Genomic DNA, 17,201 nt, shown 5'->3' with positions numbered 1-17,201 from the left:
TTGACACTCCGCTCATCGTCTTGGAAGTCATTTACATGTACAGTTTTATTTTTTATTAATTTACGAATAATGGATGTAATCTTTATCTTTGAAAAGTGGGGGTTTTTTTTAATGATTTTACTAGAAGAAAATATTTTTATATTAAAAACTTATATGTACTCGATTAAATTTAAGACAGATAAAAATTAAGAACCTTTGAATATAGAAGAAATATAGTATATTTATATTAAATACATACAATAACATAGATATTAATATATTAAAAACAGCTTTAAAAATGCAAAAAAATGATATATTAGTTGATTTTGAGGAACAAAAATGATTAATATATTATTTATAAAGTAGTCATGCATATATCCAAAGCAACGCTTGGAAAACAGCCGTCGTCCTAGTTGTTCAAAAGACCATTTTCCATTACTTCCAAAGCAAAAAATGGACACATTTTAATCGTAAGAAAAATTACATGCTTTTGTTTCCTCTACTTTGTTTATCAAAGGGCAATCTTATCTTAAAAACCCAGTAAAGGTTTTACCAGCAAGAGAGATCAAACAGAGAGAAATCCTCGTTAAACAACGAGGCCGACTGAATTTTTTACACACTCATCAATGAAAGAAGTTAGAATAAACTACGTATTTAGTCATCTTCTTATAGCCTACTTATGCAGAAAAGACGCTCCTCTCTCTTTTACACAAAGCAAGCAAAATGGCTGCTGCATTCTCTTTGTTGCGGGGCAAACCTGTTCTTAAAAGAACGATTAAAACAGTTACGGTACTAGCCTTTACGATTGCAGCCTTAGCCTCATAGTTGCTAGAAAGAACCGATAGTATTGTTAGAGCCATATCAACCATACAGTTACTTGAATCCGTAAGCATCGTCAGCAGGGCAGTTACAATTCCGGCTCTCACAGCCCTGCCTTTGTTGCCCTGATAAATGCATAGATTGAACAGAGCACTCGCAGCATCTTTCTTCCCTCTAGTGCACCCATTTTGTAGCAAATCTACCAACACTGGTATCGCCCCAGATGCACCGATTATTATTTTGTTCTCATCTGCAAGTAGCAAACTAAAAAGGGGTCGCCGCTGCATTCTGTCTTGCTTCCATGCTTCCAGCTCTGAGGACTTGGATAATGGAAGGAATGGCACCAGCAAATATAATAAGAGACTTGTTATTTTCAAATATAGAAAGGTTAAGAATCGAAGTCACTGCATGTTCTTGTAATGACACTGACACATCATCTGTCGTTAAAAGGTTGACCCGCTCCTGCATCTGCAATTAGAATCCAGTTATCTGTACTTCTTTTAGATAGTGACTGGATTTCAGCCCTACGTTCCTCTAAGCATTGACTCGATAATTTGCAGACCAGAGCCTGGATGGCAGCCATGTCATCACTAACATCATGTAAAGACCCGTCATTCTTTTTAAGCCTACCATTTGTTAATCCGCTTGGCTGCTCAATATCATGTTTGGCACACCATTGAGTTATCAGACTTCTCAAAACATAATTAGGGGTAGCGTTGCTTCTGCTGAGTTTTCAGACATTTTGCATTGCCACAGTCTATCCATCTCTGTATGTAAGATCTCTCATATGTCTGTAAAATCAAGAAGATGATAAATCAATAGGCAAGACTTATAAGAAATAGAAAAAGGCAAAGGCTGACTACAGAAAAAGAAAAGAGCATTAGCTGTCCAGTGGACACAATCACCGGATCCCTCATTAGTTCCAAAGATATAGGGCACAGAAAATCTTCAGGAATTACTTCAGGCTTCTTTGTTTCTTCAGGACACTCAGTGGCCACATTCTCTAGCCCCTTAGGATCAATTTCATCAGATAGGCAAACATCAGAAGAGGTTGAAGAGCTCTTCACCCTGTCCAATATCTTAGTTGTTGGATCTGCACCACTATTTCCTAAAATGTTATCCAGCTTTTCTGAAATTTCACTGTCGGTACTCCCACGATGTTTATCCAGCGGATGAGACAATGCATTAGAAACTTTTCTCGTATTCTAAGACCCGTTTCTTTCTGTTTCTCTTCTCAATTGAGCTCTTACCAGTGATACCTGAAAAAAAGAAATCGGTGTTAAAAAGGCAAGTGAATATTGGGGGAAAAGTACAAATGCAGAAACATTTAAATTCTGGAGCTAAACCTATTCTTGAACTTCCTCAGAGATTTGATATTGATCAATATGGGATTCACCCTAAAGCTTTCTCCAGCTTCCATGTAACACATTGGAATTGGAAAGACAATCTTTCGGCACCTCCATCCTTAAATCAAGATATAGCAAGTTTTAGAGATACTTCTAACGAAACAAATTCAGAAGAAATGTGCATACCCGCAATAAAATTTCAGCAACAGTTGCTTTCCTTAGCCAAAAAAATACCCCTGCAAAAATTAACATATTCCTTGACCTTCATTTTCTCATGACCGCCAATGAGCAGTTAATTAATTAGAAGTGCTACATTTACCCAGGAAAATACTAACAATTGATCAACACATTGCTTCTGATTTGGGAGGAGAGGTAGTTGAAATTATTATTGACAATTTCAATAAATCGTAAGACTAACTCGACTAGTTCCCTCAAAATGGAGCTATCTATCAAAATTAAAGCAATTGACATAAAAGGAGAAAAAGTGTCCAAGTCTATCCATTTCGCACAACAACTCACATCGTCAATAAAATTAAAAAATGAAACGTATTATTAGTATTAAAATAGAAAAATAACAAGCATGACTGCATGACAACATATCCACGTTTATAAAAACTTATAGAATCAATTAATTCAATCATATAATGCTCATTAAGAGGGAATTAAAAAAATAGACACGGAGATGGATTCATTAAGGAGGAATTATCGGAATTGTAGGGGGAGGCGACGGACACGAGACGTTTAGCCGCCTGGAGAGCAACGGCCAGATCCCCCGACCATGAAGATGCAGAAGAAGAGGAGGAAGAGGAAGCACAGACATGGTCATTATCAGAGGATCCACCAGAATCTCTGATTTCCTCGAGCAAATGCGTGAAGAGAGCAACCCCCTTAACCAGATCCGTGCAATCCTTTTTAAAGATGGCATGGGCGGCGTGAGTTCTGTCGGCTGCATTGGCGGAGACGATTTCGAGGACAAGGCTGAGCAAGAAAGCGGGAGAAGCGCCACCGTCTTGAGAGGAGGCGACTCCACCGGTCATTTTTGAAAGCCAGATGTTGGCTCCTGTTTGGAAAGAGACTTTTCAAAGATAAATGATGACGGAAATGCGAAAGCTGCACTCTCGCAGGAAAACGGTAGAAAATAATATTAATAAAGATAAACTGTACAAATATTCAATAATATTTGAATAAATTTTATTTTATTAAAATTTTAGAAGTAACAAATTAATTATTCATATTATAAATGTATAACAAAATAGTCAATACACCGTTATTTCAGTTCAATTAACAATGTGACAACATTAACAAAAAATTAATATTTAATTTTATCTCTAAACTACTATTAAAACATCAAACTTTATATCTAATTTACCTTAAAAACATTCAAATTTCTTGTTCTTTTCCAAACCCTTCACCGCCTCTACTATATTCACGAATTCATATCTAAACTAAAAGCTCTTGTAGAAGCCAATCATCGGTTAACCAGGCTGGTTGAAGAAAGAGGGTGATAAGACGACCCCTGCAGAAGTGTTGTGCGAAGTTGAAACCGCAAGGCATTCTCGTATTTGTTAGCTAACTTATAGCAAATGATGGAAGTCATCATATATTTGCTTTCTTTGTTTTAGAAAGGATTTTGTTATAACTTCAATTACTATTTAAAAGGATAAAGCAACTGTTGAGATATTTGAAGGGGTTGAAAAGAAGAGAGAGAAGGGAATATGTTAACGTGCATAGCTTGTTCCAAGCAGTTAAATAATAACAATAGATCTATAGGGCGCCATCAGGATGAAGATACATTGGAAACTCGTAGGACTAGGCAAGCCATTAAGGCCCTCACTTCCCAGGTATTTAATTCATCAGTCACTGGGGATGAGGCAATATTATATTTAGCTTGAAGAGACTGTATAATCAGGTGCTACAAGTTAGCCGACAAACAGGAGAATCCTTACGGTTTCAACTTCGCACAACACTTCTGCAGGGGTCGTCTTATCACCCTCTTTCTTCAACCACCTTGCAAGAGCTTTAAAGAACAAATTGCAACAATGGTTAATCGATGATTGGGTTCTGCAACAGCTTTTAATATAGATATTAATTCGTGAATATAGTGGAGGTGTGGAGTGTTAGGAAAGAAATGGAAATTTGAAAGTTTTCAGGGTAAATTAGATATAAAATTATTATATTAGGATATATTTGATGTCTTACTGATAGTTTATGAGTAAAACTAAACGTTAATATTTTTATTAATGTTGTCACATCATTAGTTTAATGGGATGAGGGTGGATGTTTATAATAAACGACATAATGAATAATAGTGAAAGATTTTTATAATAAACGTGTTCAATTATTTTGAAATACATTTTATATATTTTAAAAAAATATTTTTAAAAAATTTATAATATATCATTTTATATGATATTCTTAACTTACTTTTTAAAAAATTTAAGAGAAATTTTATTTTATTTAAAAAATTTATATTTCCATATTTTAAAATATTAATAATTTCTTAAATTATTATTATTATTTGAATAGTCTTGTGTGATTACAAAGTAGTATTTATTCAAAAAAAAAAGTAGCCATTGATAACGAATACACATCCCAGACGTAGCTGCTCGAATCTAGGACCAAGAGAGAATAACACTTCATTTAAATTATTGTTATTATTATTCTTAACTAATAATAATTTGCGTAAAGTATGCAAACAATCCCTCGACTATAAGGCGTTGCTTTGTTGAATCCCTCGACTATTGAAAGTTACAAAATGGTCCCCCGATTATAAGACGATTTTTTTGTTGTATCCCTCGGCTATTAAAAGTTATAAAACGATCACCCGACTATTAATATGTTCCAAACTCATCATTTTCTATTAAAAATTGACAGTTGTCTGAGCTGTATGTTAACCTACTGACTGTGATATATTAAAATTATATTTCAATGATGTCAATTGGCATCATCGTTGCTTTCAAGCATTGGCTCAACAGACATAATGTTTCAAGCACTATCTCAACGATATAATGTAAACATAGAATCAATCCACAAAATAAGACTCAAATGATTCTAGGATCAGATTTTATCATATTCCAGTAAATAGGTTAATGTCCAACTCAGGCAACAATCATTTTTTAATGGAAAATTATAGGTTTGGAACATAGAATACTCGGGGTGACCATTTTGTAACTTTTAATAGTTGAAGGACTCAACAAAACAACTTTTTATAGTCAAAGGACCATTTGTATACTTTACCCTAATACTTTTATAATGAAATACTAAATTTTCGGGGAACTAGCTCTCCAAATTAAAAAAAATAAATCAAATTAAAAAATCCAAGTCTACATACACATATTTATTATATTAGTGAAAATATTAGATATTAACTCAACCAGAATTGATTAAAACATTCAATATTTACGTGAACCGAAAATAATTGATTTAATATTGACCTGACCTAAAATCCAACTAATCTAATGTTGATTTAACTTGTAATTTGATCGATTTGATATTGATTTAAATCAAACATACTAATATGAAATTAGCCCAAACTAAAATCGATCGATTTAATATTGATCTGAGTGGATACCTAAATCAACTCGATTTACTATAAACCCAAGCTAAATCCGAATATAAAATTATCCGAACAGAATCAAACCTAAACCGAATCTAGTCCACACAAGAAATGAATCAACTTGAACTCAATCTGAATGACTTGGTTGCAACTTATCGAAAAGTATAGTTTTGATTAAATAAATTGTAAAGTTAAGAGCATTTTAACCCGAATATCACCCTAAAATAATTAGTATCCAAACTAACACTAATTTTGGATTATTTTTCGGATTGACACCCTTTTGTGCCACATAGGAAAAATGTGCGCCACAAAGCACCTTCTTATGTAGCAGAAGTCAGTCAAAACCTTTAAAAATTGGGTTAAAATGAAAGAAAATAAAAAAGAAAGGTAAAAATATAAAAAAAGTATACGATTTTTATCCTAAAAATTACCTAAAATAATTAGTTTCCAAAATAACATTCATTTTGAATTATTTTTCGTATTGGCACCCTTTTATGCAACATGGAAAAATTAATGTTCACATATTGAAGATACATATTCACATAAGTCGGTTAGAATGCACGTTTATTAGTCTTATATTCACTGCTCAATAAGTGCATGTTTAACAAGTTATATTTAAACAATTGAAAACTTCATATCTAAACAATGCGAGATTTGAAAAGTTTATGGCTAAACATACTTATTTTGAGTTGTGAAAGGCATGTCGTAAACTTAATTAGACCAGGTCCTAAACTCTGTTAGTTGTTATATTTTGAAATACCTTGATATCAAAATTTGTCTTTGACTATCGGATTAACATGAGTTTAATTAAGTTCAAGACTTGTCCTTAATAGCTAAAAAATTAGCATGTTTAACCATGAGTTTTTCAAATCTAAAATTGTGTAAATATGAATTTTTTTAAGTATTTAAAAATAACTTTTTAAACATGTATTTATTAAGTGATTGAAGATAGGTTAATACACACGTTGTCGTCGTCGTCTGGCTTGTGCTCGTGTGTCGTCGACGCGTTCCGCTCACGTTTATTCTGTTTGGATAAAATTAATATATTAATTTTTTTGACACTATTTTTTTATTTCTTTCATTTTAACTTGACATGTGCTAATACTGCCATCATGCAGGTAGAAAGCACGATTTATATGACACTTTTAAAATATATTTTGATGTGACGTGTTTTTTCTACGTAACATAACAAATAATAATTCAAGAAATAAGCTAAAACGGATGTTATTTTAAATATTAATTTATTTTAAAATGAAATTTGAATAAAAAGTTCAAAACAAAGTTGATTGTCATTTATTAAATTGTCACCTTATATCAATTGTTGAATGAACCCTGACCCTTAAGAATTTTTTTTAATAAATTCATCAAGCTGTGAGAGGAAATGTTATTTTTACGAAATATAAATATTAGACTTGAGTAATTATATATGTACGTTATATGTATTGTCAATAAATTTAAAAAAACTATAAACATATATTATCTTATACCTGACTGTACTACTTAAAAGAAAAAGGAAAAAAGAATTTTCCTCGTGTTTTCATTGTTAAGATAATTTATAACATAATCCCAATTTAGGAACCAAATTACTGAGGTAATTTACTGTATAAAGAGCAAATAGTTATCGATTAGACAAAACAAGAAATTAAACCCTGCTATGTCATACCATATTTGCAGTTATAATAGCATCATATATATATATTTGGTGTGAAATATTATAGGTTCTCAAATTTGTTCGAATGTTTCAGGTTTTTCCCTCATCGTTGTCAGGTTTATCAACGGTCGCAGCTGAAACACTGATGGTGAGATCCAGGTTCAGATCATTGTTACGTCGGAATTTAGCCGGCGGTTGAATATTAGCATCACCGGATAATATTCCAGTTACACCAGTATTGGAGTTAGGGCGAGGAAGCAGATCGCGAGTCATTAACGGATGGTTATTCGGATCAACACCCATGTTTATAAGCTTCCTTCTTAAATGAGAGTTCCAATAATTCTTCACCTCGTTGTCGGTTCTTCCGGGCAATCTTCCGGCTATCAACGACCACCTGAATTATTCCATGACAGTGAAAGAATACTGAGTTATTAAAGCACACTATTAGCAGTTTTCTCAAGAGTAATTATAAAGAAGAAGAAAAAAGGAAATCTTTTATTAAATGGTAAACAAGACCGATTAATAAATACTGTCTTCAGTTCCCCTTTTGAAACATTGTACTTGCATTCATAATTCAAGAGCAACGACAAAACTAAAATAAACAATGCGATCTAAAAGATCCATAAAAAGGAGAGGAATGGTACCGGTTGCCTAAGAGTGCGTGAAGCTTGATAATGAGATCCTCTTCATCTTCAGCAACGTTTCCTCTTAAGGTCTGGCCTTAGATAATTTATCCATCTCAGCCTGCAACTTTTCCCACATCGAAGGAGCCCTAAAAAAACACACACACAAAAATAATACAAATATTAGCATCATTTATGTTGCTTTAATTCAAACAGCCTAAGATTAATTAACCTGCGGCCTGAGGGAGAGTACGCCAGCAGCCTACGCCGTGAATCCGAATGTAATTCGTGAGCTGCTCGTCTTCTTGCTTAGACCAAGCCCCTTTATTCGTGTCTTGCTTATCACATCAAGGCTTCCTCATTGTCTTCTTAATGAAAGATTAAATAAACCCTAAACGCCGATACAATACTCGGATAAAAAGGGAAAAGAAAAAAAGGTATATAGCCAAAGATTGGAGGGTATATGACTATATGTTAAGGGTTGTTTCTTCTTCTTCTTCTTCTTGTCCACGTTGAATTAAGGAAATATAATAGATAAAGGGAAAATGAGAAAGAGGGGGTTGAGTTGACTGGTGGTTTGGTCATGCATCGTTGCTTGTTTCTGCTGTGCTTCTAAAAGTTCAAATAAATAAATAAACAAAAACCCTAAGGAAAAGTTTGACAAGGATTTTTATTTTGCATTTTTGTTAGTTGCTGTGAACTATTTGTGTTCCATCCAACATCCATCCATCCATAAAACGATTGGTAAATACATATACACACACACATATATATATATATATAAGAAAAACCGACAAATTTTAATATAAGTAAAAATAGAAACTTGGTTTATTAGCCAATGATTAGTATTGGCAACGGGTCGGGTTCGGGGTGGGTTTTGCTCGCCCCTTCCCCGAATTCGAAATGAATCCACATCCCTGATCCCGACGAGTTTTTAATCGGGGCGTCCCGTCGGAGATTTTTTTATCCCATCCCCAAACCTGACCCGAAATATTATACCCGAACCCAAAAATATTTTATATATAATTAATATAAAATATATAAAATATTTTATATATAATTAATATAAAAAATATAAAATATTATATATATATATATATATATAATCGGGACGGGGCGGGGATACCTTGCCCCCGAATCCGAACCCGACCAGAAAAAAATTCCCAAAAAAAATCTCCGATACTCGACCCGACCTGATATCATTCAACCCAACCCGACCCGAACTTAACCGGGTTTCGGGTTTCTCGTAGAGTTCGAGTCATATTGCCATCCCTACCAATGATCAGTAGCTGAAGAAGAAAATGGGAGTTGAGACTTGGCACCATCACATGTTCTTTCAGTTGATAGTTTTTCTTTTCAACATCTTAACGAACAGTCTCTCTCTTCTCCTTCTCCTCCTCTTCCTCTTCCTCTTCATCTATATCTATCCATCTATCTATTTTAATCACTTTCATAAACTTGTGTTTTTTCAAGAGAGAGTCATCATTAAAAATAGGAAAAATTTCTGAGCATGATAACTGAAAATTCTGATATTATTATTATTAGGAAAACTTTTTCATATAATTTTTTTTCCGCTGACTCATTTATATGACTGAACTTTCAATTATTATTATTAAGTTGAATATAATCTATCGGTCCAATATTTTAAAACTCTGATACTAAACTCAAGGTCGTCCTTCCTTGGTTCATAGGCAAAATTTCTACTACTAAAAATAATTTTTACTACTAAAAAATTATCAAACCCAGGACTTGGTAAGATGATTCAACGCCTAAACCACTAACCAATTTTCTTTTTAAAAATAATAATTATTTTTTAATAAAATAGATAATATTTATGCACTGTTGATAAGAAAAAACTTTAGATACTAAAATGAGAAAATAAGGAAATGTTAAGGGGTAGATGATACGTTAAACCTTTTTAATAAGTAAGAAACATCTTCATATGTAACCTTTAGTTGTGGATGAGACTTTAGGTACGTTAAAGTTTTGAATGGTTGTTTAGCAATAATATCAGTTAGAATATGTAGCATCGGAGGGACTTTGGCTCTATGTTGTTGCCTTGTAGTCCAATTTGTATCATTCCACATCTTCATGGAATGGTTACGGACTAAATAAAATTTTATACTCTGCCGATGGCAAGGACCAGTATTAACAAATGTAACTAAAGTCTGACAGTGATGTTGGCATGTCGCAAAACTTTTAGCGGGCAAATTTGTTGGGATAATGTAATTGGAAAATAGTTTTGTTCATATAGAACATTAGAGAATTTTTTTTTAAAAAAATAAAACGAAAGTTACAATGTCAATCGAAAGTCATATGAATTACTTAACGTCTTCAAAAAATTGGTCGAAGCACCTAACGTCTTCAAACTCTTCATCACAGCCAACAAACTCTTACTCTGTTTTTCTTTTTGCTCTTCAGCCATATGGTGTAGTTGTCTATTTTGGTCATGTTAAATATGACTTGAGCCTCCGCCTTTGCGTCATTTCGGCTTTGCAACGACCAAGCACACTTGAGTTCTTTGTTGAACTCCTCCTACAATATGTATATTTTTTTTGGGGATTTCTTTTGTGGATTTTTTTGTTTGTTTCGCTTTCTGATTAGAAGAAGATCGAGTGCCTCCTGCCCTCCTCTTTTGAAGGAGTTTTCGAAGATCCATTTTTTTCAAGCGACTTCTCAAAGACATCATGTATTCGGGTCAAATTTCTACTCGCACTATTCATTCCATCTTAATTAATAATATAATTTTTTTCTAACCCATATATCATTTTTCTTTCTAACCCATTATCCTAATATTTTTGCCACTTTTAGCGTATGCTTAAAAATTCACTTCAATGTTAGGTTTAAACATTCAAAGTCAAATGGTTAAAAATTATCTTCAAATAAATATTATATTGTATTTATCCTAAATTAATATAATAATAATAATAAAAATTTCAAACGGGAAATGGGTATATTCCAACAGTTCAACTACATAATTCCTTTTTTTTTCAAATATATGTTTCAGTTTTACTTTTTTTTATTCAATTTTACGTATAAATTTGATTTTATGATTTAAATTAATTCAAATAGATTACCTATTAAAATATTAATTTAAATTATAAAAAAATAAAAATCAATGGAAACTGATAAATAAAATCCAAATACTTAATTAGAAAAGATATTACGTATCAAATTAAATTACGACGAAAACTTCAGGTGTCAAGGACAAAAGGGGACTTGTATTTGAAATGGGTCACAAGGCATACTCAAACAATAATCAAGAATATATATAATTGACAAATTGAGAGTGATAAAATATTGGGAAGGAATGTTCCTTAATTAATTGCAACAAATAGCCCTTCCAACTTGGAAACGTTGTTAATGATAACTCATTGAACGTTCAAAATTAATAGTAAAATAAAATATTATTTTTAAAAAAAATTAAATTCAAACAATTTCATCTACCATATATGCGTTCACTGTCATTTAACTAAAAAGGTTTAAATATACACCTTGTATTACCCTAAATTAAAAAAAAATTGTTACTGATAATCACCTTAAACAAATAGTCTAACAAATAATTTGCTAATCAAAAAGGAAAAAATGGGTCTAAATTTATAAACGGAAAAGGCTAATAACTAATAATCTTCACAGATGATTAAGAAAGAACAAAATTTTCAGATTTATAAACCATGAAAATAAGAAATCGTGGCCTCATCTATGAACTTCATTCGGTTCATCATCACAAGTGGCCTCATCATTGCATTATCTTCATGATTCAATATCTGCATTTCCTAATAATATTAGTGATATTTTATTTTCAAATATAAGTAAATAAAATGATAAATAAGTGAAAGTGACATGGATACTTACGTGGCAATGATACACGTAACCAGGCATCCCAGTTGGATCAAATGAGTATGACGTGTTTGAATGTATGTAAGAAAACCTAACCAAGTCACAAATCCAGGTCTCATCTTATACACATTCTTCCACCCTTTCTCTTGTGCCGCCACCTCTACCTTTCTGCCACGTGCGTATTTGCTTATTTGGCACTTGACGGCGTCGTTATTTTCCCGCATGCAGTCTTTGAATTTCTCTGCGTTTACTAGCTCCGTTTGCTCCAACATCGTGAACAGTCCCAAATGAATGTGCAGCGGACGATTATCCTCCGTCAGATTAATCACATTCCATATCTCACTCGTCTCCGCCTTTGGCGCCTCCGTCGCAGGAGCTTCGTACGGCTTCGCGTTGATGTAAAGGTGTGTAGTCTCATCGGTGGCGCTTGTGTATTCATACGGGCCCACCAAAGTTTGATTGGTGGCAACCGGTTCTCTAAGGTAAGTCGAGTCGGATGCCACGTGGATGAATTCCAAGCCGTTATTGAAAAAAATCAGAAAAGCCTTGCATTGCTGGCATTAATAATACGGAATCTGTATCTACGACGTCGTACCGTCATCTTCGGCCATGCTTTCCCGTTCACTACGATTACATCGCCGAAATACTCTGGCTGCCACTGCGGATGTATAGACTTGGAGGGTTCATGGATGCCGCCATGGAGGTGCACTACGGTAGGGATTCCCGTCTTGTTTGCAGGTATGGCAGTGGGGATTGTCGGATCCCATGGCAGTATGTGCTTCGGAGGGAGATGGTTTGTCCACGTCACATAAGCGTCGACACCGTGAAGGCGTGAAGTGCCTCGATAGTCGGGTCAGGGACCGTCGCCGTGCGCCTTGAAGCACCGTAGGCGAAAACAGGCGTCGGAGGCAAGTCTCTGTGGAATCTCTGCAATCTGGGAAACAGACAAAGCAGATCGATTACTATGATACTGAAAAAAACATGATTTCCTCCTCGAATTTACCAACAGCTCACAGCTTAAATTACATCAAGATATTTGCATTTTTTCCTTCTTTTCTGCATGTTCTTGCCCGATAATTCTTGCCCTATATTTGATCATCGATTTTAAATAAATAATATTTTAATCATTTATGTTATAAATTTATTATATCTTAATAAATAATATTTTAATCATTTACGATATTGATTTATTATATTTCGATCATTAGGTCATTAACTTCCAGTAACCTCTCCAAAAGAAGAAGAAGAAAACCCTCCTTATCCTAAAATAATTTCCTCTAATCCCAACGCTCATTATTTTTTGTGGATAAATTTCTCATATTATTATCCAAGAAATAGTAGACGAAAAACTCACTGCTACAATAAATACAGATCACACAAACCAAAACAAAAACAACCTTCTAGGAGGTAATGATCCCCCAAGCTAGGCAAATGTTACGGTTAACTACACTACTCTTGATCACAATTCTAGCAGCCTTCACCCTAACTACCTCTTTAATACAATTCACCACATTATCAATATCTCTACTAATGCCCCTAAACTGTCTATGATTCCTCTCCTCCCATATACAATAGACGTACCAAACTACTCAAAGAATAAACAAAGGGAAAGATTTACATTTGAACCGAGAAATTACCCAATTCAGCTCCTCATCCCAAGTCCCCACAGTTATGTTAACATTGCACAGTCGTGCAATCCCCTCCCGCACAGCCTTCGAGAACGAGCATTCAAAGAAAATATGGCTGCGAGTCTCAGTCGTAGCTTCACACAATCTGCACTTGTCATCCACCTCAATCCTCATACGAGCAAGCCTGTCAGCAGTTGGCAGCCTATCTAAAATAGCCATCCAAGCAATAAGAGAGTGCTTCGGTATGTGCATAGGAAACCAGACAATCTTGTGCCATTCAACCTTCACTTTTCTCTCCCTAATCTCCTGCCATATCCAACGAGCATTGACCTTGCTCTAGTCCATAGTCCCTGAGAACAAAGGCTGCAAATCTTCTCTTGTTTTCAAAATTTTTCGCATACTCTAGCTAAATGAGGCTTTGCTTTCAATAGACCAGAAATCAGCCCCTTTAAGGACATAAGATCTCACCCAAGCAACCCACAGAGATCCCTCAGTAATAAGCAACTCCTTTACCAGTAGCATAATACATGTTTTATTCCAGCATTTTAAATGTTTAAGGCCTAGCCCCCCTCAGACTTAGGGGAACAGATAAACACCCGACATACACGAGCCCCCTTTGCTGGAACATCTCCTCTCTTCTAAAAGAACCTGGCACAAAGCTGGTCCACCCTCCTTACTACAGCAGCAAGCAAAATAAGTTGCCTGCACCAAAAGTTAGCTATGCTAAACAAAACTGCCTTCACCAGTTGCAATCTACCTGCATAACTCAGCCATATGTTGGACCAAAGTCCCAACTTTGCTTTAATTTTCTCCACTAAACCAACACAGTTTTTCTTAGTTAATTTCCTAGGGACAAGAGGTACCCCCAGGTACCTCACTAGAAGGCAGCCTATTGTAAATCCAGTAGCCTCTTGTACCAAAGTCCTCAGACTTCCATTCACAACAGCAATGTAAGTTTCAGTCTTAGAGGCATTAAGCATGTCGAGTTAATCGATCGACGAAATAGCCAAGAGGGGGTGAATTGGCAATAAAAATTTTGGTGGAAGCTTTTGCAGAAAATAAAAAATATTTGCACAGCGATTTAGAGTGGTTCGACTTTCTTAACCAAAGTCTACGTCCACTACCTTAGCTATCCACACTAAGGATTTTCCACAAATTCACTAATTTATCTTTGTTTTGAGGACAAAGTGTAACCTTACAAATCCCTCAAGAATTACACCCCAAATTCTTGAGAACACTCTATCCCAAAGAGAACAATACAAATTTTGCAAACTTATAGAAAAACCTCACAAGGTAAGATGTTTGTACAATTCTAGAACAAAGAAAGAACACTCAAGAATAATACAATTGAGCACAATAAGTGTTCTTGAAAGCAAAAATGAATATTGAATAAAATAGGCTTGAAAATGCTCAAACTTGAGGTTTGATGCTTTCTCTTTGATTCTCTCTCAATTCTTGTTGATTGTCCTTGATCAATGGCTCCTAAGCTTGTTTAAATACACCTTGAATCACTTCTGAACGTTGTGGATCATTGGTGAAGTTAATAGAGCCATTATCGTGTGAAAATAATTAATAAAACAGTTGAGGAGTGTGGGGGTATCGATACCTATCCATAGGGTATCGGTACCTACAATGTAAAATTCAAATATTTTGACTGTTATGGACTAGGGGTATCGGTACCATTAAGGGAGGTATCGGTACCATTTGAGCATTCTGTTTTTCTCGGAACCAAAATTGTCATGGGGTCGGTACCATCTGAGGGGGGTACCGGTACAATCTGGGCAATCTAGTTTTTCTTGAAGCCCTTCTATTTAAAAATTATTTTTGGCTCAATTTAGGCTCGAAATACTTTGTAATATTTGTTTTAAAAATATTTTGAGATTAAAATATAATTTTACACTTTTTTACATTTGAAAAACTTGGAGTAATATTTTAACATTCGAATGGTTTAATCGAATATACATTTGAAAATGATTATAAAATCTTAAAATCCAATAACATTTAATTTGTTATATCGAAACATCAAAATGTTTTCAACAATCTCCCCTTTTTGATATAACAAAACACTTTATTAATTTTAAGATTTTCTAATTGAAAAGCATTTTTGAAATTAAGTTTTGAAAAAATTATTACTCCCTCTTATTCTAACACTTCTCCCCATTTTTGTTAAATAAAAAAGACTCTATAAACATTTTTTTAAACAAGGTTTTTTTGAAAAATTTAACCAATTGATATTTAGAAATTTAAAGCTTAATCTGCTAAGAACACAATCAAGAGAAATGTTAGCCATTAGTTTCATAAGTCAATATTCATAAATAATGTGCAATGGTAAATTGGTCATATTAATCTAAAATGTAGATGATGCAAAAAATTAATTAAAAATTCAAACCAAATATATAAAGATAATCATGTAAGTTCAAATATCCAAATCATCCAAAACAAATTCAAGCATCCAATCCAAAAACATCAAAAGGTTTTAACAATCCAACATATAAATCCTAAGTTCAATCCAAGCAAAAACAAAGCTAAGCAAGGCAAGGTCTAATCCATAGAAAGATCGGGAAGAGGATGAGGATAACGTGCTCGCATCTCAAGTGTGATCAATTCTAAATGTTCATTCATCTCCCATTGTTGAGCCCCCATAGCAGTCAAATGGGACTCAATGGATGCGAACCTCAGATCAAATATCTCCATAAATGATCAAAAATTTGGAGACACTTGATTCTCTTGCTGTGTCGGCGCGTCCTCGGGTGCTTCATCGTCAATATTATCGATATCTTGTATAAGTTGTTGAAGCTCTGGATCATCATCCGCTGCCGGTGCTGGAGGAGGTTGAGCTCGTGAGGAGCTTGCTCCCATTGTTTTCTCAGGGGATCGAACCCATTGGTTTGTTTCAATATCCTTTTTCCATCCCGATTTCTTTAAAGATGTCAAATTTACTTGGTTTTTGAGAGGGATGGCTACATCAAGCTGTACTCTAAGCTCGGCTTTGATAAACAGGTTACTCAGAAGATAACCATAAACTAGAGTTTCATAAAGCTTTTTATTAGAGACAAGGTTTATGGTTTCAACGAGTTCAGCAAATATAATCTGAGGTAGGTTAATTTTCCTATTATTCTGGATATAATGTATCCACCGGAGGTACAAGGCTCTAAAAGTGGAGTATTTGTCTCCGGATGGTCTAAACCACCAAGAGATTATCAGATGAAGAAAATGATCTTGGTGATCTAACACACTCGCACTAGACCTAACCTTATAAGGAGAACCCAATGTTTCCTTTTCATTATATAAGTCGTCATTATCTAATCTTAATGCGTTAGCAATGCATTCAGAATCAATATGGATGAATCGACTTAGAAGATAGGATCAAATTCCTATTGTTTCGGTTCTAGCTCGGTTTTAAATACAAATGTCATTGGAATAGAAAATTCGAACGAGTTGTTGGTAAAACTACTGGTTTGAGATGAAAAAGTTTATCAAATTTCCAAGCTTCGAGAGTAGGAAGATATCTAAAGTTTTTTCTTGCATAGCTCAAATAGAAGGAATACGTTCTTCCCGAATTTTATATGACTCAAAATACTGAGAATACGTAAAGAAGAGATTTTGTCTATGACCAGGTTTGTTAAAGCACGAATTTTGAATAGTCATTTCGGGATCATCAGGATTAGGAATTTGTTGAATAGGAGGTGGATTGAGAGGTGGGTTAGGTGGATGGTTTGAACGACTAGAGGATGTCCTAGGGCGTTTTTGAGACATGAT

At 34.2% G+C, this 17,201-nt stretch overlaps 3 pseudogenes; all 3 read right to left on the bottom strand.

Moving 5' to 3' along the window:
* Positions 1-656: 656 nt before the first annotated feature.
* On the bottom strand, positions 657-3,181 carry LOC120215056 (annotated as a pseudogene).
* A 4,260-nt stretch (positions 3,182-7,441) lies between these two features.
* LOC120215156 lies at positions 7,442-8,336 on the bottom strand (annotated as a pseudogene).
* Positions 8,337-11,639: 3,303 nt separating this feature from the next.
* On the bottom strand, positions 11,640-14,422 carry LOC120215155 (annotated as a pseudogene).
* Between the last annotated feature and the right edge of the window lie 2,779 nt (positions 14,423-17,201).

This window comes from Hibiscus syriacus, unplaced genomic scaffold, assembly GCF_006381635.1.
Source record: "Hibiscus syriacus cultivar Baekdansim isolate YM2019G1 unplaced genomic scaffold, ASM638163v2 tig00110114_pilon, whole genome shotgun sequence".
Lineage (NCBI taxonomy): Eukaryota > Viridiplantae > Streptophyta > Magnoliopsida > Malvales > Malvaceae > Hibiscus > Hibiscus syriacus.
This window is presented reverse-complemented; position numbering and strand designations above follow the sequence as displayed.